At 41.1% G+C, this 22,691-nt stretch overlaps 1 protein-coding gene and 1 long non-coding RNA gene across 10 annotated transcripts in view; both read right to left on the minus strand.

Moving 5' to 3' along the window:
* Positions 1–22,691, minus strand: part of Pex5l (peroxisomal biogenesis factor 5-like) — a 195,377-nt gene that overhangs the window by 151,267 nt on the left and 21,419 nt on the right. The gene's annotated exons all lie outside the window — the stretch shown is intronic.
* On the minus strand, positions 998–20,601 carry Gm52604. Its single transcript, XR_003954459.1, has 2 exons — positions 11,202–20,601; positions 998–10,085 (listed from the first exon to the last, which is right to left on the minus strand). It is a non-coding gene; the product is annotated as a predicted gene, 52604 (long non-coding RNA).

Here is a 22,691-nt window from a genome sequence, read left to right on the forward strand (position 1 = left end):
ATCTGGACTCTTTTAAGTGCAGTGTTCCTATTTGCAAAGGTTTGGGCTAGCTGGGTTTTAACACAGCCAGTGCCATCATTTATTCATTTTTAATTCTCAGGAAGTCAATTAGCAAGTAATTTTGTAGTGGCTAAGAAAAAAATGCCACGGTCAATTAAAGCAAAAAGCTAAATGTAACAAAAATATTCAACAAGCCAGGTTCATGACTGTAATCCCTGCACTTGGGCGAGGGAAGCCAGAGGACCACGAGTTTGAGACCTTTTTTTTTTTTTTTTCAAACAGAAAAAGCAACGGCAATATATACGATATCACGAATTTAAATATCTTTAAGTTGATGTGAACACAGTTCCCTGCATCTGGTAAAATCGGAATTTCCTAATAGTTGCACTTCTTAAAGAGTTGTTAAACTCAAGACTCTATTCATTCATAGCAAAGATAAAACAATTGATAGTGGATGTATAATGTGTCACAGGGAGGAATGTGTTCAGCAGTCACTAGGTGACTGTGTTACCAGGTACTTTAGGAAATAAATGAGGCAGCACGTTGTAGGGGCCAATCACCAGTGAAGAGCCTGACAGCAACTGTCTGCAGAAAGCACAGAATGGCCAGTGTAGGTAAATGGGTGATTAGACAGAAGTAAAGTTGGACACAATCCTTCTGTTAGTTTGGAAGACATTTTGCTTAAAAATCAATAAAATTGCATTATCAAAACAAACTTTTAAAACTGCATGTGTGTGCACACACCTGTGTGTGTGCAAGTATGTGTGCATTCATGAGCACGCATGCATATTTTCAGATAGATAGATAGATAGATAGATAATTATCAGAGCCTCAAAATTTTTCCTACCATGGAAATATGCTGGTTTCCTTAAGAGTTTATACTTAGAACTTTTCCTGCATTTAGTTAATTCAGGAAGAAATGCTAGAGAAAACATTCTATCTATCTATCTATCTATCTATCTATCTATCTATCTATCTATCTATCTATTCCTCCTTCTTTCACTTCTCTCTCTCTCTCTCTCTCTCTCTCTCTCTCTCATTGGTTGAACCTAGGAGTCTTGACATTTGAGGCAAGCCTTCTACTACTGATCAAATCTTTGATCAAAGTCATGGGAACACTGAGCCTGACTGTATCAACTTTGCAGTCAGGAACCATAGCTCCCTCTTGTCTTGTTTGCCCAACCAGTAGCCCTGGAACAGAGCCTCATGGGAGAAGTATTTAAAGTTAATCATCTGACTTATAAAGACCAGCACCCTCATGTCAGCTTAAATAACTGAGAAATCAATGAGGCCATGTGAATTAGTCCAAACCGATCTACTCCTATAGCCTCTAATTCATATACTAATATTAGAGATGAGACAATCAAGCTACAGAGCAAGGTTAACTGCTTGCTCAAAATTATTAAAATGGACAATGTATGTTTTTTAGACTGCATCTCATAGTATTGTCCTTTGTGTTTACATGTAGCTTCATTCTGGTCCTCATTGTCCAGCTCTTCCTTGTCATTTACTGACTTCTGTGTTCATAATCAAGCATTCAGAAGTTCCAGAGAGGAACCAGGTCAGGACTTTGAAAGATACTAGTGTGTAATAAAGCAATATGCAAAATTTCCCATTCCTCTACTGTCAAGAGAGTGTCCAAAGTCATTTCAGAATTATTACCGATGATCTTGGCATTTATTATAAGATAATATATAATATTTAGTATAAAAATATAATCCAGGGAATTTAAAAATCTGTTTATAAGTAGGTATTTCTGTGCCTGGCAGAGTAGCCATATTAGCCTATGTAAATATCCAATTTCCATACTGTTAAGACTCCCATGCTAGAACATCAAATATTATAGATACCTTGTGTTTGACTAGCACATGAGTGTTTGCAAAGTTCCTCTGTTGATCTGCTTAACATTCACTGAACACTTACACTCATTTTATTCTCCTGATAACTCCATGAGCTCATGACAATAAAGGTTTCTGAGTATCGCCCACTGTGGCAGACATAATGTATTTTACATGTATTTATCGATGTCTCTATTATAACCATATGAGAACGTTGTCACAGTACAGATGAAGAAACAGAGAGACTGGAAGTGAGGTAGCTTCCTAAGGAAGAGTTTGAGTGTGCAGGAGGGTTTCCTTCACACTTGCAGAGACTTCCATACAGTTGGTTTAGGGAGGCTTTGAGCATAAAAACATTCCTGCTAGGTGTGGTGACCCGTGCCTTTAGTCCCAGCACTCAGGAGGTGGAGGCAGGCAGATCTCTGTGAGTTCTAAGCCATCCAGAGCTACTTAGTGAGACCTTGACTAAAATAACAAAACTGCCCTACCTGGGCTGGGGTTTAAAACAGGCCAATTTTACTTTTGGCTAATGAAGAAGAAAATGGTTAAATCCAGAGTGATCTTCATGAAAATCAGGAACTACTGTATCAGGGAAATGGCTTGTTTATACAGGGCAGCCTTACTGTGTCTGATATAATGAAGACCTCCAATACCTGGGTCCCTTAAGCACCACATAGAGTCTGTCTCAGCTGCTACTTATACACCAACATCTCAGTAAATGTAGATGATATAATGAAATTCTAAAGTCTATGATGGACACTTGGAAGGCTCATTCCTTTGTTCCACGGGGATAGGACAAGCACACCACCTACTCAGATCTTAAAGGCAAATCATCCAGGAAGGTGAGAGTGGAGGAAAAGTAATCAATGGCTGTCAAATTAATGGATAAATGGAGGAATGTTAATACAATTTGGAAGAATGAGATCCTGATTAGGAGGTTAGGTCCAGACATGTATTGTGAATGTTGTAATCTCTTGTGTTGGGGACACGATCCCTGTTAAATAGGAAGAAATACATGGAAATGAGTGTCAGCAACGGTGGTGAGTTCTCTGGTGGATCAACTCTTTGTGTCTTGGCAATTTCCTCAGCTTGAGGGACCAGAAAAGGCTTCCTCGAAGAGTAATGTTTGAACAGAATCTTCAAGGCTGATTGTAGTTAAGCAAATGGGACACAGAGTTAGTGATATTCGGATGGAGGGACCACAGAAGTAAAGGTGTAGGAGCTTGGAGTTGCACAGTGAGTACCAGGAAGGACTATGCTTGAGTGGATGCTGATACTGGCCTGTCTGTCAGGAATCGACCACAGAGAGGTAGACATAGTTATAGAAAACCCAATAGCGTGAATATAAAGAGGGAGGGAGGGAGACTGTTAGGGAGAGAGACTTGAATTCATCTTCACGTGCAGCCAGCATTTCTTGGATTAAGATGATCTATTTCTTATTTGAAAGCCCATGGCCAACATCTAAGTGCTTGTCCTCATGTGCCTTGAAGCTCGATGTTCTTACATTCGGATGTGTTAGCTTTCTCGTAGCGATGACAGAATGTCTGACATGAACAACATGAAAAGTGGAACGATTAATTTAGTTCATAGCTTGTCAGTCTTGGTGGGGAGGAAGTGCGGAGTAGCTCACATGACAAGAGACAGGACACACGGAGAAGAGAAGATACTGGGGACCAAGTGTAGCCTTTAAAAGGTACCCAGTGACCTATTTGCTACAGCTGGGCCCCACCTCTAGAAGTCCCCCCACCTCAAGAGTGCTGGGAAGCAATGTTGAATGTCTGAACCTGTAGGGGCCATTTATATTCAAACCAGAGCCTAGGGCTACAGGTCCACTTCCTTATTTACCCATAGTGACTCCATGTCACAGTGGCATGTCTGAGTAGGGCTGAACACCAGATGGCAGCTTAGTTAATCCACTGAAGGCTAAACAATATTTTAAAATTCTTTCCCTTGGACCAGGTGGATGAAATGCCAGCCACACTAAAGCAACAGAGCCCTGATGCCCCAGCTTACGGTCCACAACAGGTGGGCATGACTTCCAATCAGTCCTGGCTTCAGAGTCCAGTGGAGTCACAAACACCACTGTTGTTCAGAGCCATGGAACAAAAGGGTATATATCCCTTATCACACAGCACATATCTTTATATATAGCATTACTAACTATATGATTTTTATCTCTCCTTAACTTGGCTTTACGCTTTTAGATCACGGAAATAAATTGCCAGGAATGGCGGCTCTTCCATCTAACTTTGGCACAATCACCTCATGAATATTATTTATAAAAAGGAATAGTCCTCTAAAAGAATGAAATCTAAAAACTCAACCCTAGTCCTTGGCACAGTACATTTCTGAACACTTCCACTGAAATGATGGAAGACTGATTTACATGTTAATTAAGCCACCCTGCAGCTAAGAGTATGTTGTCAGACCCCATAACATCATATTTTGATTTTTAGCCCTTTCTGACCATTTTGTTACCATATCTTTCCCAGAGTAGTACTTATTAAACACTGCATAAAGTGAGCTTGATAAAAGTTGTCTGTCGTGTTACAGTTCTCGGAGCTTCACTGCTAAACAAGCGCTCATCTGTGCTGGCTGGGCTCTGCCAAGTCAACACTCCATGGCTTTGTAGTGCTTATGGAGTGTTTGAACCTGGCGTCCCTTCTGTGTAGGGCGCATGACACAGAGGAGGTTACTTCTAGTGCTTTCCAGCCCTAGAATGGTGCTGCCATCCATCGCTCAGTAGAGAAAGCATCTTGTGTATCTTTGTTCACTATTTCCAATGTTTTCAAATGGCACTAGCTTTCTTTATTCTACTAATTCTTGCTCTGCATTATGTTCTGTCATTCTGCTATTTTTGCTGATGATTGTTAATGTTATTAATTTATTGAGTAGTTACCTGTGCAGGGAACACTGCTCAACATTTACATTTATCCATTAAAATTTCATAATAATTACTCTATTACTTCTATTTTATTGATGAGGAAACTAAGTCATGAACGTACTGAGTTTTCTCCAGCAGCTTACTTTGCTAGTCAGTCTTGGAGAAAAATTCATATCCATCTAGTAACTATTATGTCCCCATACTAACATTCCAAAAGTATCATCAAAGGATTAAGGACCAGCAATCTGAGTTCCACATCCCACCTGCCAATAGTTCATAACCTTTGGAAACCAGGGGTCTGTCTCAGACTTAGGGGACGGCCTGTTCTTCTGAGTGCTGCATATATTGCTGAATGTGTCTGCAAATGCTGTAGTCTTGTCAGAGTTCTCCTTCATCCTGACAGCGTACACCATGCTCTCTGGTCACTTATGCTCTGTTAGTACCAATAGACTCCTCATCTTTAACAAGACGCAGAGCTGTGATGTCTCTTAATTTGGTCTTCTGAAACCCCAGACAGGCAAACAATGGGATCACCCATCTGCCATTCACTGCTATACTTGCTAAATAAGTATTACTGTAAGTATTGCCATCTCCAGATCATCAAGTTTCAGACATGCGAATTCACGAGGCAAGGCAACTGTATCTATTTGTAGCCCTCCTCAGTTGATGGTACCTGGGTCCTAACAGACACTGGGCAATTAAGACCATCACACAACTATTGAACCCCTTGACCAATAGGACCTGGCTGTTTGATAGTAAAGCCACAAGGTCTCTGCTTTCTCTTATCTGCATCTGCTCATCTCCCTGGCTCTCTCTCTCCTCTTCTATATAAAAGAAAGCACTGGCAGAGTGAGGCTCTGCATGAAGTCTGAAACTCCTTACCTTTAGTGATTTTAAGACTTAGCAGCCCTGTGCCCTTCATCTTCCAGTGTATAGGCCCCTCAGCTCCTCCACTCTGCATATAATGGTACAGGTTTTCTGTCTTCATCACGAAGACCCTCGTTCTTTCTCCTTCTTCTTTCTAAAAACAGTATTTCTTTCCCCCACACATTTCATGAAGATAAATCATACTTGATATGTAAAAAAAGAACACTTCCTTTGTTATCTGTTTAATACAAAAAAAAATCAAATCTAGGCTCCGCCTTGGTTTCTAGATATTTAATAACTATTTTTCTTACCTTTAAGTAGTATATTAGACATTTATTTTGTTGTTATTGATGTCATTTCCTAAGCTATGCACATGCAAGAATGAATTGGCCCCAGAGTGTTCCCTCAGGGTAAGTGGTCTAATTTTTAAAATTCAAACAGAGTAGGGAACATAGAGAGCAGTAGGCCTAGGCAGGACTGTATGTGTTCTACTTGTGTGGAAATGTACAGACAGCCAAAGAAGCATAGGTCACATTTGAGAAGTTAGAGCATACAGCCAGGCAGTGGTGGCACACACCTTTAATCTCAGCACTTTGGAGGCAGAGGCGGCCAGCCTGGTCTGCAAAGTGAGTTCCAGGACAGCCAGGGCTATACAGAGAAACCCTGTCTTGGAAAAAAGAGAGAGAGAGAAGTTAGAGCATAAAAATATTGTTTCTATCTATTTCTGACCTAGTTCTTAAGTGATGTGAAGTAAGATTTGTTCAAAGGATTGGCTGATCATATTTATTGGGTTTGCAAAACACTAAAGCAAATGACTACCTCCTAATACTTAATGCATATTAACTTTAGAAAGTATAGGCAAGGCAAAGAAAAGCGCCCTATTTATATTTTTAAAGTATTGTATGTTTTTGGGCTGGTGAGATGGCTCAGTGGGTAAGAGCACCCGACTGCTCTTCCGAAGGTCCAGAGTTCAAATCCCAGCAACCACATGGTGGCTCACAACCATCCGTAACAAGCTCTGACTCCCTCTTCTGGTGTGTCTGAAGACAGCTACAGTGTACTTACATATAATAATAAATAAATAAATCTTTAAAAAAAAAAAAAAAAAAAAAAAAAAAAAAGTATTGTATGTTTTATTTTTAATTATGAGTATATGTGGTGGTGGGAGGAAAGGGGTAGTCACTTAAGTGCAGTGCCCAAGCAGGCCAGAAGAGGGCACTGAATTCCCTGGAGCTGGAATTAGAGGAGTTGCCAGCTGTCAGATGAGGGTTCTGGGAACCCAACTTAGGTCCTCTACAATAGCAACACACTCTTAACTGCTGGGCCATCTCTCCAGCCCCCACACCTTGATACACGTTCCTCCAGACTTTAGGTAACTGTTTGTTTCTTTCCCTTTCCTTTTTTAGTGTCCTTTATTCTTTGTTTGTGTTTTGGTTTTGAGACAGGGAGGATCTTGTTTTGTTGGAAGCTGGCCTCTAACTCACCATCCTTCTGCTCTGCCTCCTCAAAGCTGGGACTATTGATGTGTGCCACCACACCCAGACATAGTATCTGTTTCCTAATGTACATTTTCATGACTCTTAGTAAGTTTGAGCTCACACATCATGTCTATTATCAATTTGCATAAGTTCCTTGGTTAAATACTCATACATTTCCCCCTAGTCTACTATTGAAGTTTTTTACATGAAGTCAAGATTTTAATCAGAGTGTACATATAATTTTAGAACTTTTGAATTCATTTTGTCCTCCCTTCCTGTAAACATGTGACCTTCCACGGCATCATTTTCACTATCTATGTAGCAGTATATATTCCCCCTGGTAATTAGAGACTTATGCTGCTCATTTAGCTGTTTCACAAGTAAGACCATCAGTGGCCATCTTGCTTCAAGTTCAGCCAATTCATACTAGAAGCAAACCAAAGCAAAGACACTTGGGAAATAAGAGATATTGGAAATTTTAAGTCATCACATTTGAGGATCAGTTATTATGCCACTAAATAAAGTTCATTAATGTGGATCCTGGTCCTCAAGTCAGTTCTGATTGCCTCTACCACAGGGTGTCTTCAGGCTTGGGAAACCCACACAAGACTGGCAAGTAGAGAAGTGTGGATATTTGCATATTTCTATTTTACAGAATGTCTCAGTCACTGCTCTTTTGCTGTGACAAAACACCATGACCCAGGCAACTTATAAAGCAAGCATTTAATTGGGGGCACATGGTTCCAGAGGGGTAGAATCCATGACCATCATGGTGGGAAGCATGACAGCAGGCAGGCAGGCAGGCAGGCAGGCATGGAACATAAGCAGTAGCTGAGAGGTAATGTCTGATCTACAAACCCAAGGTAGTGAATGGTAGCTGGGAATGATGTGGGTTTTTTAAAACAGCAAAGCCCACCCCAGTGACACAACTGCTCTAACAAGGCCATACCTGATCCTTTCCAGTTCCACAGGCTGCTGGCTGAGTGTTCAAACATGGGAGCCCATGGGAGCCATTCTCTTTCATGCCACCATAGAATTATTTCCCACATGTCCCCAGGTCCCTCTGCACTGTCTAGACGCATGCTTCCTATGACTTCAACAGCATTGCTGCCACCTTTAAAACCAGCTAGGGTCTGATGGGCGTGAAGTGGTGGAGTTCACAGCATTCTCCCAATGTCAGTTAACTTGAACATCTTTTTATATGCTTGCATGTTATTTGGATCTCTCTCTCTCTCTCTCTCTCTCTCTCTCTCTCTCTCTCTCTCTCTCTCTCTCCCCTCTCTCTCTCCCTCCCTTCCTCCCTCTCTCCCCCTCTCTTTGTTTTTTGTTTTTTCCCTGAGACAGGGTTTCTCTATATAGCACTGGCTGTCCTGGAACTCACTCTGTAGATGAGTCTGACCTCAAACTCAGAGATCACCTGCCTCTGCCTCCCAAGTGCTGGGATTAAAGGTGTGCGCCACCACTGCCTGGCTAGAACTTTTCTCTTCTGGGTAATCAACTTCTCTCAGAAATTCCACTTTTCCCAGAATCTCTTTGCATCCTCTTCCCAGTTTTAAGTTGTTAGTCTGTTCCTTAGTAATTCACGAGAACTCTCTGTATAGTGAGCCTACTGTCCCTCTCTCTGCAATATTGCAAACCTATTGTTTGTCTATTAACATAGTCCTTTGTACAAATATCCTTAAATTTTCCATCAGAAATCCATTTCCTAGGCTAGGGAAATGGCTGTGGGTTACTGTGAGTCTTGCTCAGAGAGAAGGTTCTTGATCTCTGGCATGAAGAGCTGACTCTATCCCCCAGTCTACACTTAAAAACTGGATACAGTGATGCACACTTGCTCAGGGGTGTCCAGGCTGAGATAAGGGGACCTTTAGAACTCTCAGGCCAGTCAGCCTAACCTGCTTGGTGAGTTTACAGCCAGTGAGAGACTCTGACAAAGAAGAAGGTTGGTAGTGCCTGAGGAATGACACCCGAGGTTGTCCTCTGGCCTACATACACTTCCACAGGAATGCATGCATGCACACACAGAGGAATGTATTTTCCTCAGATTCAAATGGTGCAAGAAAGCAAGAAGCCTGAGAAGTATGGAAAGACAATATAACAAACTGTATTTTGTATAATCAAACTGAGAAATGGCAACAAACCTTGTCTGTTTAGAAAAGGTGAACACTGTAGTTGCTAAATCAAAAATTACTTTTGACAGCCATGCAAAGTGTCCCATCTGAATAATGCTATGTTTTCCTAGCATGCTAAGTGTGGAGGAAATCTTAAATCTCATCAATCCTTATTTCTCCAGGGGACTCAGACCTGATCAAGGAATCCCTCATTTCAAGTAGAAAAGAATGATACAACTCAAATTCATTTTGGGTTGAATGGAGATGTAAATTGGTCCATTTCAGGAGAGGGTTCTGGGCTGGCTCCCAGTCCTGTTCTGGGACTCTCTCTAAACAGCAGCAGAGTGATAGCAATTCTGCAAACAAGATAGTTCACAGAACTAACAAGAGAGCTTAGCTTACTCAGTTCTATAATCCCAAACACAGAAAACATCTGGGGTTTAATCCATTATTAGAACAATCTGTGTTGTGTCCCTTGCTGCTTGTATACACATTTGAATGGGAATATATTAGGGCTTTAAAAACTTTATGTGCCCCCAGGCTAAGGACTAAAGCACAACAGGAAAATAAAAAAGGTAAAAATATCTACATAGTTTTAGTACCAAACTTCAGAAGGACAAAATACAATTATCCCACCAAATTTTTATTATTGATATTATAATTTTTATAAAAAGTTCAAGAAAACCGTGTAACTTGAAATCCATACATATTGGTTGCTTTTACAATGGCTAAAAAAAAAAATGGATTTTATTCATGCTTGTAAAAGCTTCTGAGTCCTCAGTGGCCAACCAATAACTGATCCAACTTGATACACATGTCACAAGTGGAATGTCACTCCTGATATGACCTGGAGGACCAGGGACCAGAGGCTAGATAGCCTGAAGACCTAGGAGAGAACCAAACAAGACTGGGAAAAAAAGAAGAGAAAAGAAAGAAAGAGGGGTGGGAAGAAAGAAAGAAAAGAAAGAAGAAAGGAAGAAAGGAAGGAAGGAAGGGAAAGGAAAGAAAAGAAAAAAAAATTCAATGGAATGATTCCTAGTGATACTTTGCTGTACTCATAAACTGTCATCAGAGAGGCTTCATCCTCCAACTGATGGGAGCAGACGCAGAGACCCACAGCCAAACATTAGGCAGAGCTCAGGGAATCCTGTGGAAGGGGAGGAAGGATTGTAGGAGCCAGAGGGGTCAAGGATACCACAGGAAAACTGCCCACAGAGTCAACTAATCAGGGCTCACAGACTGAACGGACAATCAGGGAGCCTGCATGAGTCTGCGCTAGGCCCTCTGCATTTATGTTATGGTTGTGTGGCTTGGTGTTTTTGTAGGACTCCTAACAGTGGGAGCTGTCTCTGACTTATTTGCTTGCTTTTGGAACCATTTTCCTCCTACAGGGTTGCTTTGTCCAGTCCTGATAAGAAGGTATGCACCTAGTCTTATGGTAACTTGCTATGCCACATTTGGTTGATACCCTTGGGAGGCCTGTTGTTTTCTAAAGGGAAATGGAGGAAGAGTGGATCTGGGGGAGGGGACTGGGAGGAAAGGAGGGAGGGGAAACTGAGATCAGGATGTAATTGAGAGAAGAAAAGAAAGTTTCTGAGTCCTCATTGGTTTGATTCAGAGTTAATTATGATACAACCTTTTACCTTTTTACCTTTTTTGGAAAACGGGAACTCAAATTTGGCCTAAAAGTTTTCCCAAGAAAAACTAGAGGAAACTAATTGTTAGTAACTTCTCTCCTAGTATTCCATAAAAGTCTCCTTCCACATCCTGGGCTAGTAAGTGACATTAAAAGAGTATTTAAATGTCTTTAGATTGAGTAGAATTCTGTCATATGACTGTGGTTTGGACTTGGATCGATGTGGGTAAGGAAGTGCTTAGTGACCACTGTTGCTGCCAGCAGCTGCCAGTGTTACAGTCTTCTAATTTTGGAACAATACTATCGGGATAGGCAAGTTCAGAAAGGTTATCTTATTAATCAATTAGTTAATTAATTTCACTCTTAACTGATTTGAAAATACCTTACCTGGACAGTTGAGTTCCATTGGATCCTACCTGCCAGCAGGTTCTATATCCCCCATACTGAATGGGGGTTGAGGGAACCCTACTGCTGACTCAGTGATGGCCAGATAGAAGATGTTTTCATGGGTTGCCTTTTGTGATGGGTGAGCCAAACACCGTTACTGGTGGAGAATCTTGACTGTTATGTTCATCATTTGGTAAACTGAGGATTGCAGTCCTCAGACAGACTGCAGTCTTAGGCTTCAGATAAAGCTTTCCAGTCAAGCCAGGGGAACTGTCTCTGTTTCACAAAATGTTGAAATAATGTCAGACGAATGGGAATCTTAACCTGAGTGAAATCGTGTATGATCCACAACGGCATCCAAATACCTGGCACATAAAATGGATAGAAACTGAGTTCTGTAACCTGTAGTTTTTCTGGAAGGTTCAAGGTCTTACCTGTAGAACTGTCTGAGCTTTGGTCACAAAAGGACACTCCCTGGGTTAGATTCTAGAAATGAGGTCAGAGGTCTAAAATGAGGCTGCATTTTCAGAAGCACTAAGTGTGGGCTTTGTACATGGTCAGACCTCACCCTCAGAGAGACTAAGTTCATCCAGTCACTGTTGGACTTGAATCATGAAATAAGAATTTGAATAAAAGAAATGTGAAATACTGACTGCTATTAGTACAGTACTAGGCATTGCGTATGAACCTGATTTGGATTTAGCTTACAGTTTTTTAAGTACAGCAGCTGGATTACATTACTTTAAAACAGTCACATCATACTTTGAGAATGCTTGAAAATATACATTCAGTGGACACCTTTTACATTATTTTATTAATGCTCAAACACAAGGCAACATTTTTATCATAATACATAGGAGTATGTAATGTTTCTAATTAGAAAAGAAATTCCGTGTTAAGTAGTATAAAATAATAATATTTTATATAATGAATGACTTAAATCACAACTTCTTAGAACAGAAACCTAAAATTAAACGCATAAATGAACTGACAAGTCTTTGAATTTTTTTCATTTACTTATTTTGTATGAGAGAGTTTAAATGTGCCACAACACATTTATGTGGAGGTCAGCAGTCAACTTGTAGGAGTTAGCTTTCTCCTTCCATCCTGAGACTTTGGAGATAGCGCTCATGTGGTCAGGCTTGGTACCAAGTGCTTCTACTCACTGAGGGTTGTGTAACAACTTCCTTGAACATAAAACATTCCATTTGGATAGACGTTCTTTAAGCACAGGATGTTCTAAAGCAGTAGTTCTCAACTTTCCTAATGCTATGACCCTTTAATACAGTTTCTCATGTTGTGGTGACACACAATCATAAAATTATTTTCATTGCTATTTCATAACTGTAATTTGCTACTGTTATGAATCATCATGCAAATATCTGTGCTTTCTGATCATCTTAGGCAACCCATGTGAAAGGGTCATTCAAAGACACATAGGTTGAGAACTGCTAAGGGAAGGTAAAACGATTTATCCTACTAGGAAGCCCATGAAGAGACTAAATATCCTAAACTGGGATAAAAAACATTCTACCCAGTGGTGAAGCTCCTTAATCTCGAAAAGTAAACAACTCTGCAGTTTCAGGATGTTCCTGAAACTTATCAGATTTACTAGGCTCCTCCTCTTCAAGCATATATAAACAGGGAGAGTCAAGGGATACTCTTAGACAGACTGAACTACCTGAGAGACCTGCAAAACTACTTGGGAGAGACATTTTATAATCTGGTGAGCTGCCTGTAGTGAGCTCTAGGTTTCCAGCTTTCATGAGCTGTCATCCATGCTGGGATGGATTTTGGCAATGCAATTGTCTTTCAGTCATTTCTGCTTCTGTAAGTAACCCCATATTCTTATAAGTAACTGCAATAAAACTCATTACTTCATCAAGTTGGACTCTCCTTACTCTGTTGTCAGTTCCCACTATGGGGTGAGTAGTTATTTGTTCAAGTCTTCACAAGAATAGTGTCACACATCACTGGGCCATCTTGCTGATCCCATGAGTCTTAATTTACTTTGAAAATTGCTGTGAGTTCATTTCTTATCTGTTCTTATTTACTTCAAGACTTTATAAACTTGGTATATCATTATATGTGAAGCATTTCTATACACAGATGCCTCACGATATTTTAGAAGCTCCTGCCATTGTTACTGCTTCAAATCTTCTCAATGCAGCTTCAATCATATGACAAAAGTCACCCATTGTCTACTGAAGTAACACTTCTAGATGAATTCATTACTCTCAGGTTGTTCTGCGCTCCAACCTTGAGTAATTAACAAAACTTCTGTGCTTTAATTGCTGATCCTTCCCTTGATGGCAGTCTATGACATTTTTAATTAATTGCTTCAGTAGCCTCATTTCCATCCACACAGAGGTCTTACATTTCTTTCAGTATTTCCTTTTTGACTTATTAACTATTCTGTTACAATTGTACATAGACCTAATCACTTTGAGTAGTGAAGAAATACTGAATGAATTCAAAGGCATGCCTTAAATCTGCACAAAGTAAATAATCTCTTTCTTTAAAAAGTGTCAGTGTGCATTGGCTGACAGGAAGGAGAATATAAAAAGAAAAGATAGCCGGGCGTGGTGGCACACACCTTTAATCCCAGCACATGGGAGGCAGAGGCAGGTGGATTTCTGAGTTTGAGGCCAGCCTGGTCTACAGAGTGAGTTCCAGGACAACCAGGGCTATACAGAGAAACCCTGTCTTGAAAAACCAAAAAAAGAAAAGAAAAGATAGAGTTGTGAGATAGCTCAGTGGTTAAGAACATCTGTGGCCCTGGCAGAAGTCCAGAGTTCAGTTCTAGGTAAACCTGTCAGGTGACTGACATTTTCAGTGGACCTGATTCCCACTTTTGGCTTCTGTGGGCCTCCACCTTGAAGGAAAATTTTTTAAAAATTGAGAAAGTGGAAATAGGTGCTGGTGATGTAGCTCAGTTGTTGCATGAGTGCTAGGTTGGGTGAGTTCTAGGTTGGATGGGTGCTGGGTTAGGTGAGTTCTAGGTTGGATGGGTGCTGGGTTAGGTGAGTTCTAGGTTTGATGGGTGCTGGGTTGGAGGAGCACTAGGTTGGAGGAGTGCTAGATTGGATAAGTGCTGGGCTGTGAATGAGTGCTGGGTTGGGTACTTGCTGGGTTGGATTGTTGGCTGGAAACTCAGCACTGTGTAGACTGCATGTGGAAGGGTAGCCTTTACTAAAAGGAGGGAACAAGGCTCACATCACACGTAGAATTGACTCATCTCTTTTTTTGCCATTCTCTTGTTCTTCAAGGGACGGAAACAGTTAATTCTCACAGTGGGATGTTTTGGTTGACTTGTCTGCTTGCCTCAGACTCATCAGACAGTGGCCACAGTTTAATCTTCTTGTATCCTGTGCGAACACATCACTAATAGGCAAATGATTTCCTTAATCATTATTATCTCCAGTTAGTCAAGGGAAAGTTTTAAAGTAATTATTCCTGGTCATTGCTGTTTGACCTTTTTATATTAGAACTGCTTTCTAAGTTTATTGTTGACAATAGGAACGGGGTTGGTATACATTTCTTTACAGATTAGCTTACTAGACTGTTAGGCAGAATAGGTTCTCTGGCCACATTTATGAATTTCTGTGTTTGGTTTTGTCTTATTACCTGTCCACATGAGACACACGGCTTCCTTATTTTCTCCAACTCATTAACTAATGGAGACTGTATCTATGCCCTCTCTTCTCATTTATAAGATTATATTCAGCATTCTTTCAGAAAGAATGTGATACAAGCTTACAAACCAGAATCAAAATTAACATAAAAACAGGAAGTCAGTTAGTGTAAGACTCTGAGGAGCCTTTGTGTACCAGGGAACCCCTGAGTGAACCACGTGGAGCCAGGATTGATGCAAATAGCAAGAGGAATTTATTGTTCCAGTGCATTGGGGTCGTCTCAGACCCGAAGGAGAGGCGGCCACCCCCAGCACCCCTTTGGCAAGTTTTTATATTGTTTCTAGGGGCAGAACAGAGCACCAGCAACTAGGCACAATATGATTGGCGGAACTGTGAACCGTTTAAACTGATTGGTCTTTAGGGAATGAAGTGACAAGGACTTCTCTTGTCTGAAGGTGAGCAACAGCCAGTCCTGCAGAATGTGTCCCCACCAGCAGGTTGGTTCCCTCCCTGTGGTCTGAGAAATGCTAATTAGCCTCTCCCTTCCAGGGAGCAGGGAGAGTGTTTCCTAATCTTCCCAAAGTTCCTGAGCTGACCTTTTCATTATAAGGGACAAGGACTGACTGGAGGAACTCAACAGAGGGTACTTTGCTGGGTTTTCATGCTAGGTTTTCATGCTGGGTTTAGATCATATCTTCTAAGATAAACAGAAACATACTAGGTTTTATCATTTGCGAACCTAGAAAGTTATGTCTTTCCCTGGTTAGAACTTTCTGGTGGTTTGCTATCATATTTTGATATGACCAAGTTCTTATGACTAAGCCTTCCAATCAATGCAGTGTTCAACATTGTAGCTACCATATACCTATCCACATTCCAGCCAACTCATATAGTGCTAAAACTTCATGTTTCTTACTTGACATGAAATGGTAAATGATGCTCCAGTCACCCTGACGTAATGGCTACAGACTGTACACATGTGCACCCCACAGATATACACAATTAGCCTGCAATAGTTTAAATGGGACATATTTGTAGGACTTTTATTCCTCCATCATTTTAGCTGTCTTTCAGGTGCTCGGTGCCTCACTCAGTCAGGACAGCGAAGTACAGAAGATGGGGCATTTTCACAGCGGCAGGAAGCATGAGAGAGTGCTGACCCAAGAGCTGCTGCAAGACCCTGTTCTCAGGCCTCACCCTTGTCCCTCCTCACCTAGTTCTCTCAGCTGGTGCTTGGTGCTTGCTTTTCACTTTCACACCTGCCACTCTGCCCAGCACAGGGCACAGGGCACACTAACAGCCTGGTAAGCTGCATGTCTGTCTCCCCTCAGGCTGCCTCTCGTGCCTCTTCTAGATCATGTTAACTGCAACCCTGTGTTACTGCTGTATCCTCGGTTCCAATTGACTTTTCCCCTATTCGTTTCACAGCACTGCTATAAACTTCCTGCGATTCGCTGAAGTATTTAAAGTCCTTATCCTTTGGCATTTCTCCCTAATCTCATTCACAGGAAAGGTGCTGGCCGATAGAAGAGCCATGGTCAAACACAGGAACCACCTCTGACAAGTTGTAAGGCAAGAAAGGCATTTAAAAGCAATATAAGTATAGCAGCATCTCACAGCAAGCTTGGCAAGGCACTGACTAACCTGCAGCATCGACCCTACCCCCTTCTATCACTGCCCAGTGGACTTACAGAGCTATTATATCTTGGGACATTTCCTCCACAATCTTTCCTAATGCAAGCCTTGGCAAGGCTAGCTGCCAATTGCAGTGCATTCTTGAAATCAAGATTATGATGATTCTAAAATTTATGTGGGAAATGCAACTTGTAGAATGAAATTGGACTAGGAGTTAGCACGGTTTTGTTGCTGGGGGAGAAAAGCTTCTAAGAATTAATGATGATTTAGCTATTCAGAGCAGGTGGTATCATTATCTTAAAATGTGTCAAATTACACTAATTACCAGAAAGGGCAGTGTAAGCTACATTGCACAAGAGTGAGATACCTTTCTCCTGAAAAGATTTCCTTCTGGTTGCCAAGAGACTCCATCATGCAGAAGTTGCTAGGCATTTTGATCATGTGACCCTTCCCTTCTCTGTCATTTTTCTCCATAGAAAATGATGAAGATTGTTGCTGAGTAGGTCATCGTGATGGTTTGCTTTACTTCATTCAAGGGAAACAGAGTATTTGATCTTGGTAACAAGCAAGATGCCGCTGACTAATGGAGTCTTCTGCCCTGTGACTAAGATTTACCCACTTCACACGCTATCTCTTCCTTTTTCCTTCCCCTTTCTTGTTCTCCTTTTAAAAGATACGATAACATTTAAAGGACTAGTTCTAGAAGACTGGAAAGGAGAGAGATTTTTCTGATGTGGAAAACAACTGGACTGCAGTTACGATGGCAAGAATGGCGAGGAGTCGGCCTCATCAGTCTCAGAAGAACCCATAAAATTCAATTTCTAGCTTGGCAGCTATATCCTTCCAGAAAGAAAACAATCCTGCCCTTAATTTTATTTCCTCCTCTTATCATCTCCTGGCAATTTGTCTGGGCACAGGGAATCATGGAGCCAGAACTTAATCCTTAAAAGGCTTTATCATTATAATCCCATCTGACCCAGTATTGGTGAGGAGCCCTCATAGAGGAGTGATACAATCTCTAATTAGACTTTAAAAACTACTCTGAGATAAGCAAGAAAGAAAAGTCCATTTAGTCCATCTGTAAATCCTTCGATTGGAGAATTTTGCCTTATCTATGTGTTAATGATCCACTTAAAGTTACAGGACACTAGCATAAAACAAAATTCAATTACATAGAGTATGGTTGTATTATTTCCTTACTTTCTTATCACAATAACCTGATACTGAAGACTTTTGGTAGAAATACAAAGAAGAATGAACTGCACGCTGTCAAGCTTTGTCTCAGAGTCAGTGCAATTTCAATGTTGATTCCGTCTTTAGACTTAGGCGGCTGAAGCTCTCTCGACAAGGAGCAACGAGGTGGGACACGCTGACTCCAGTGTTATGCACTGCAAACATGGCCAACTGTTCATTTTATATCCAAACATACTTCATTTAATAGTGCAACAAGATAAGACACTTGGGAAATGAATGGAACAAAGAGGAAATAAAAACATTCACACTTCTTACTTCCTAGAACACATATCACTCAAAAGCAGGATTAATCTTAATATATGAAGCGTATAATATACATGAGAGTTCTAAATTCAATCACCTGTTGCAACACAGGGGAGCTTCTATCTAAGAACACCCAAGCATCTTCCCCATAGAGTTAAGAGAGTGCTGTGCACAGTTATGTTACAAAGGCATGTTATTGTTTAAGTATTCGGCAATCTCCAGTAGAAACAAAAACCAAACCAAACCAAACAAACTGCTAACAGTTGTCAATCTGGTTTCTGAAGTTTTCCTAGCAGACTTTCATGTCGATTGTTTTCACTGTAGGAAAAATTAAGAGCTTTGTTCTCTTAAGCAAATTGCTGTTTGTTTTTATAAATCAAATATGTACAAATTACGTTATGTATAAAACAAGGAGAGATTTGTTTTAAATAAAGAATATGCCTTGATACTTTCCCATGATACATTTAGTGATGCTAAGTTTTTACGTGACACACCTTCATCCTGTGTGTATGGGGGATATTAAATGTCACACTATGTCCTTGAGTGTGTGTTTAAATTCTTCATAGGCTCACATACATGCAACAACACATAAATAAACCATACCTAGCATGCATAAACATTCCTAAAGATAAAATTCCTTAAGTCAATGCCTCAACATTTAGTTTTTCATTAGACTATTTCTTTTCCATAACATTTGGAACACTTGGACTAAAGGGTCCATTAATCTTGACTCAATGTAGTGTCTTCAAGCAGAGATTGCTTTAGGCAGTAAACAACCTCTGGAGTGAATGCCATCTGCAGAGAGAACCTGTGGTCAGGAGAGTGTGTGATTGGCTGAGTAAGAGCAAGCAGCCAATAGAATTGTAGCTATTATTTGTAAGAAGAAATAAAGCACTATTTGCATTTCATGGTTCCCTGATGGTGTTCACCTCCCTACAGAAAGAGTTGTCAGGGACAAAACGACTGGAAGACACAATCAACAACCATACTGTGCTTAATTCCAAAATTTCTTCTGACCTTATTGGTCCATAAGTCCATCAAAAGCCATGTAAGACTCTTATGATTAGGAGTAAATACATTTTAATTTGCAAACACTTTGCAAGTACTGTAGAGCCTTTTTAGCAGGTGTGCACACGCAGGGGCAGAGCTGCTCATGTGGGCTGCTGAGAGAGTCTTGGTGCCTGACTGGGAGGAGGCAGGATAATGTGTGTCAGCTTAGGCCTTGCTTTGTTTCCTGTGATCCCTGTGACACAACTGTTATGTCTGTGGAAACCATGTTGGAACAAGAAACCAGCACCCCCTGTTCAGTGCTTCCGTTAAGGAGCCCTGCCCAGGGCTCAGAGCTGTGGCACCAAAGAGGTGAAGGGTGTGGACCAGCTTCCCAGACTTCAGGCCAGCGAGCTATGGTCCCAACTAAAGTGTACAAATAAGCTATAGGGTTACAGTTTATAGGAACTTAATATTTAAATTAGAAAATCTGTTTTTAAACAGAACAAAACAAAGCAAAACAAAACAAGAAGCAGTCGTAACCAAAATCTGAATTTTTGTCAGGTAAAAGTTTAAAATATAGAATAGACATGCACTCTGTTTCGTTAAGTAAGTTGATTTCCACCAATTTTTTCTTCTGTTAGTGAGTAAAGCTCTCATATATGTACACATGCATGTGAGTACACACACACACACACACACACACACACACACACTGCAATATTGAGTAATTTCAGTCTTGCAATTGCAGGTACTTCTCTAGTCTTTCTATTTATCTGGTCCTTGCATTCCCCATCAGCTGTTACATGTAAACATCCATTGTTTTCAAATTGTTTTAGTGAGTACCAATCCATAATATAAATATAAATATGTTATGTCCCTTTGAGCAAGGAATCAGAGAGGCAACTTGTCGCTAAAACCACACTTGCAAAAAGTGCAGGGAGAAGGGCCAAGATGAGGGGCTGTAAGGATCATGTTTCCTTCCCTAGCAGATCCCCAGAGTGATGTTCACTAAGAGCTGAGCTGCCTCCATCAGGCCCTGGAGGCTGTGACCTCCGCACTCACTGATCTTCCCTCTGACAGTAAGTAAATGCCTTAAATATGCTCATCTAATAATGTAAATAATCAGTGAACTCACGCTGGGTTTCCCCATGTTCAAATCCCACATCTGCATGTCAGGAGGAAGACTACTGCATCTTAAAATGCTAGATAGAACACCTGATTTCTCCCAAACGGGGTGTGTGTGTGTGTGTGTGTGTGTGTGTGTGTGTGTGTGTGTGAATGGATTTTGGTGTCCTGTTTTCAGTTTAACAGAAGGAAAACCAGTTTCTGGCTCAGGACTGGGCTCACAGAAGAGGTACTCCACTGTTGTCTTGTCTCACAGAAGTATGTTCTTCAAGTGATCACATCCCCTATTATTAAAAGCTCACACCAGTGGAGCCAAAGAAATGGCTCAATAGCTAAGAGTTATTCATGCAGAGGACCCAAGTTCAATTCCCAGCACCATGTTAGATGGCTTACAAAGTCTGAAAACTCTAGTTCTGGGGGAATCCCATACATTTAGCCTTGACTTACACAAACACACAGACACACACAGACACACACACATAGACACACACAGACACACACACAGATACAGAGATTTACAAACACAGACACACACATAGACATACACACAGACACACACACAGATACAGAGATTTGCACACACAGTCACAGACACACACACACACACACACACACACACACACACACACACTACAAAACTATAAATAAACAGAACAAAAGGCCCCTTTTATGTAGAGGGACGAGGAAATCTCTCTGAGTGTTCCTTTGAACTTCTGCAAATTCACAAAATAAACAATGGGTGGCCATGGTTATTCGTCACCTGGAATTTCATCTTTGTAGAAGCCTTTAGATCACGCTGTGGTCCAATCCCCTCACTACTTTTGAGGAAACCAGGCTGTAGGGAGGACTCATATCAGAAGCATGGTAGCCAAGGATAGAAGATTTTTGAAACTGCTTCCGAAATTTTGTACACATTAAAAACAAAAGAGCAATGAAAATTACTGAAAGGTATAGGATGTTTGGGCTCGAATTTACAAACACAGAAAAATTGTTATTAAAAAAAATTTGGGCCAAAACACATAGTGACATCTGAGGAAAATTCGTAGGAATGAACGATTGCGAGTGCTAGCAACACCTACCAGCCCCGTGCTGTACCCCATCTTTTTGCTTTGGATCTGAACCCCTTAATTGTTTTCTATGGTTTCAGTACTGTTCCAGCAGTAGCAAAGTCTCACCACAGAGAAGGCTGACTTTGATCTACGCTTCTATCACAGCATTTAAAGTTCTATATAAATGCTGACTGCTACTTCTATTGTTTAATTTCCTACCAACCTGACAACAGCTCAGTACTACAAACACATTTATATATTCTCCCTCCCCTCAGCTCCCTCCCTTCCCTGTCTTCTCTCCCCTCCTCTCCCCTGCCCTTCCCATCTTCCACTTCTACTGTGGATATTTTAGATTCTCTTCCTGTCGATTGGACAGCAGACAGGATTCACAGGGTCCTAACCTGGACCCACCTATCCCTAGCTTTGACTGTGCAGGGCTGCATCATCACATCGCTGCATCAACAGAGTAGACAGAGCCAGGGTTAACTCCAGAGATAAAGATGCTCTCAGTAAAAACCCCCAGTCTTGACCTTCACCTTCCTAGGGACTAAAGTGAGTTTCCAGGGACTCAAAGGATTGGTAGGCGATTTTTATCTCTTTTCTGGCCATAAAGTAGTGTCCATAAATGTCATTGTTTATTAATTTAGTTAATTTGCATCAAAGTTTGAATTATTTTTATGAATAGGAGTATTTTTCCATTTATGATCTGGGTCATCTGCTTTATTACTGTAATCACTTAATTCCAAAGAAGCGCTGGAGAACTGAAAGTTGCTGAGTCACCCAATACTCAACAGGAGACTTGGGTTCTAACCTTTTGAAAGAGAGAAGCGTCTTCATGGGTCCCGTTTGCATGCGCTGTTACATCCCACAATTAAATTTCATGCTCATGAACATCTATTCAGAATCCCTCTCCTGGGTAAATTGCTGTGTCATGGTAAACAGAGAAAGACCTGCTTATGCATGAGTCTTTTTTTTTTCCCCAAGGAAGGAAATTGCATGGAGATGCTTTCCCCACTGTCGTTTCTGACTGATCAATAGGTTGAAATGGCTGCGTGCCAGTCTCCAGAAGGGAACGCCTGTGTGCTGTTTTTCTGCTGCTCTGGGATAGGAATAGTTTCCTTACCTGGCCCAGTAAGGCAGGCTGAGAAGGGAAGAGAACGTGGACGGGTGGGTCGAGCTCAGACGAAATGTACAAGTCCCTAATCATGTATGCGACCCTCAACATGCCCTGAAGCTGTGGTCAGTTTCACTGATGTGCAAAGCTACCGTTTTCAATGAGGAAAACTTTCAAAGTGCTTTGCTCAGCTGGCATCATTTTCCAATGCTTAATTTCAAACAGGGGATATGGCCTATTAATGTACCCTCAGACTGGGCGCTGCTTCTCTCTAAGTCATGGCAATGGAGAGATAGCTTCCATACATAACACTCCACTTTGTTCTCTAGAACATTCTCTAGCTGCAGCCCTGTTTTCCTGAAATCCGGTCTTCTTGACTAGCTTGCTTCAGTACCATCGACTAAGATTTTAACTCCCTACTGAGCGGGATCATTATGACCCTTGA

The sequence above is a fragment of the Mus musculus genome, chromosome 3, assembly GCF_000001635.26.
Source record: "Mus musculus strain C57BL/6J chromosome 3, GRCm38.p6 C57BL/6J".
In the NCBI taxonomy this organism is placed as follows: Eukaryota; Metazoa; Chordata; class Mammalia; order Rodentia; family Muridae; genus Mus; species Mus musculus.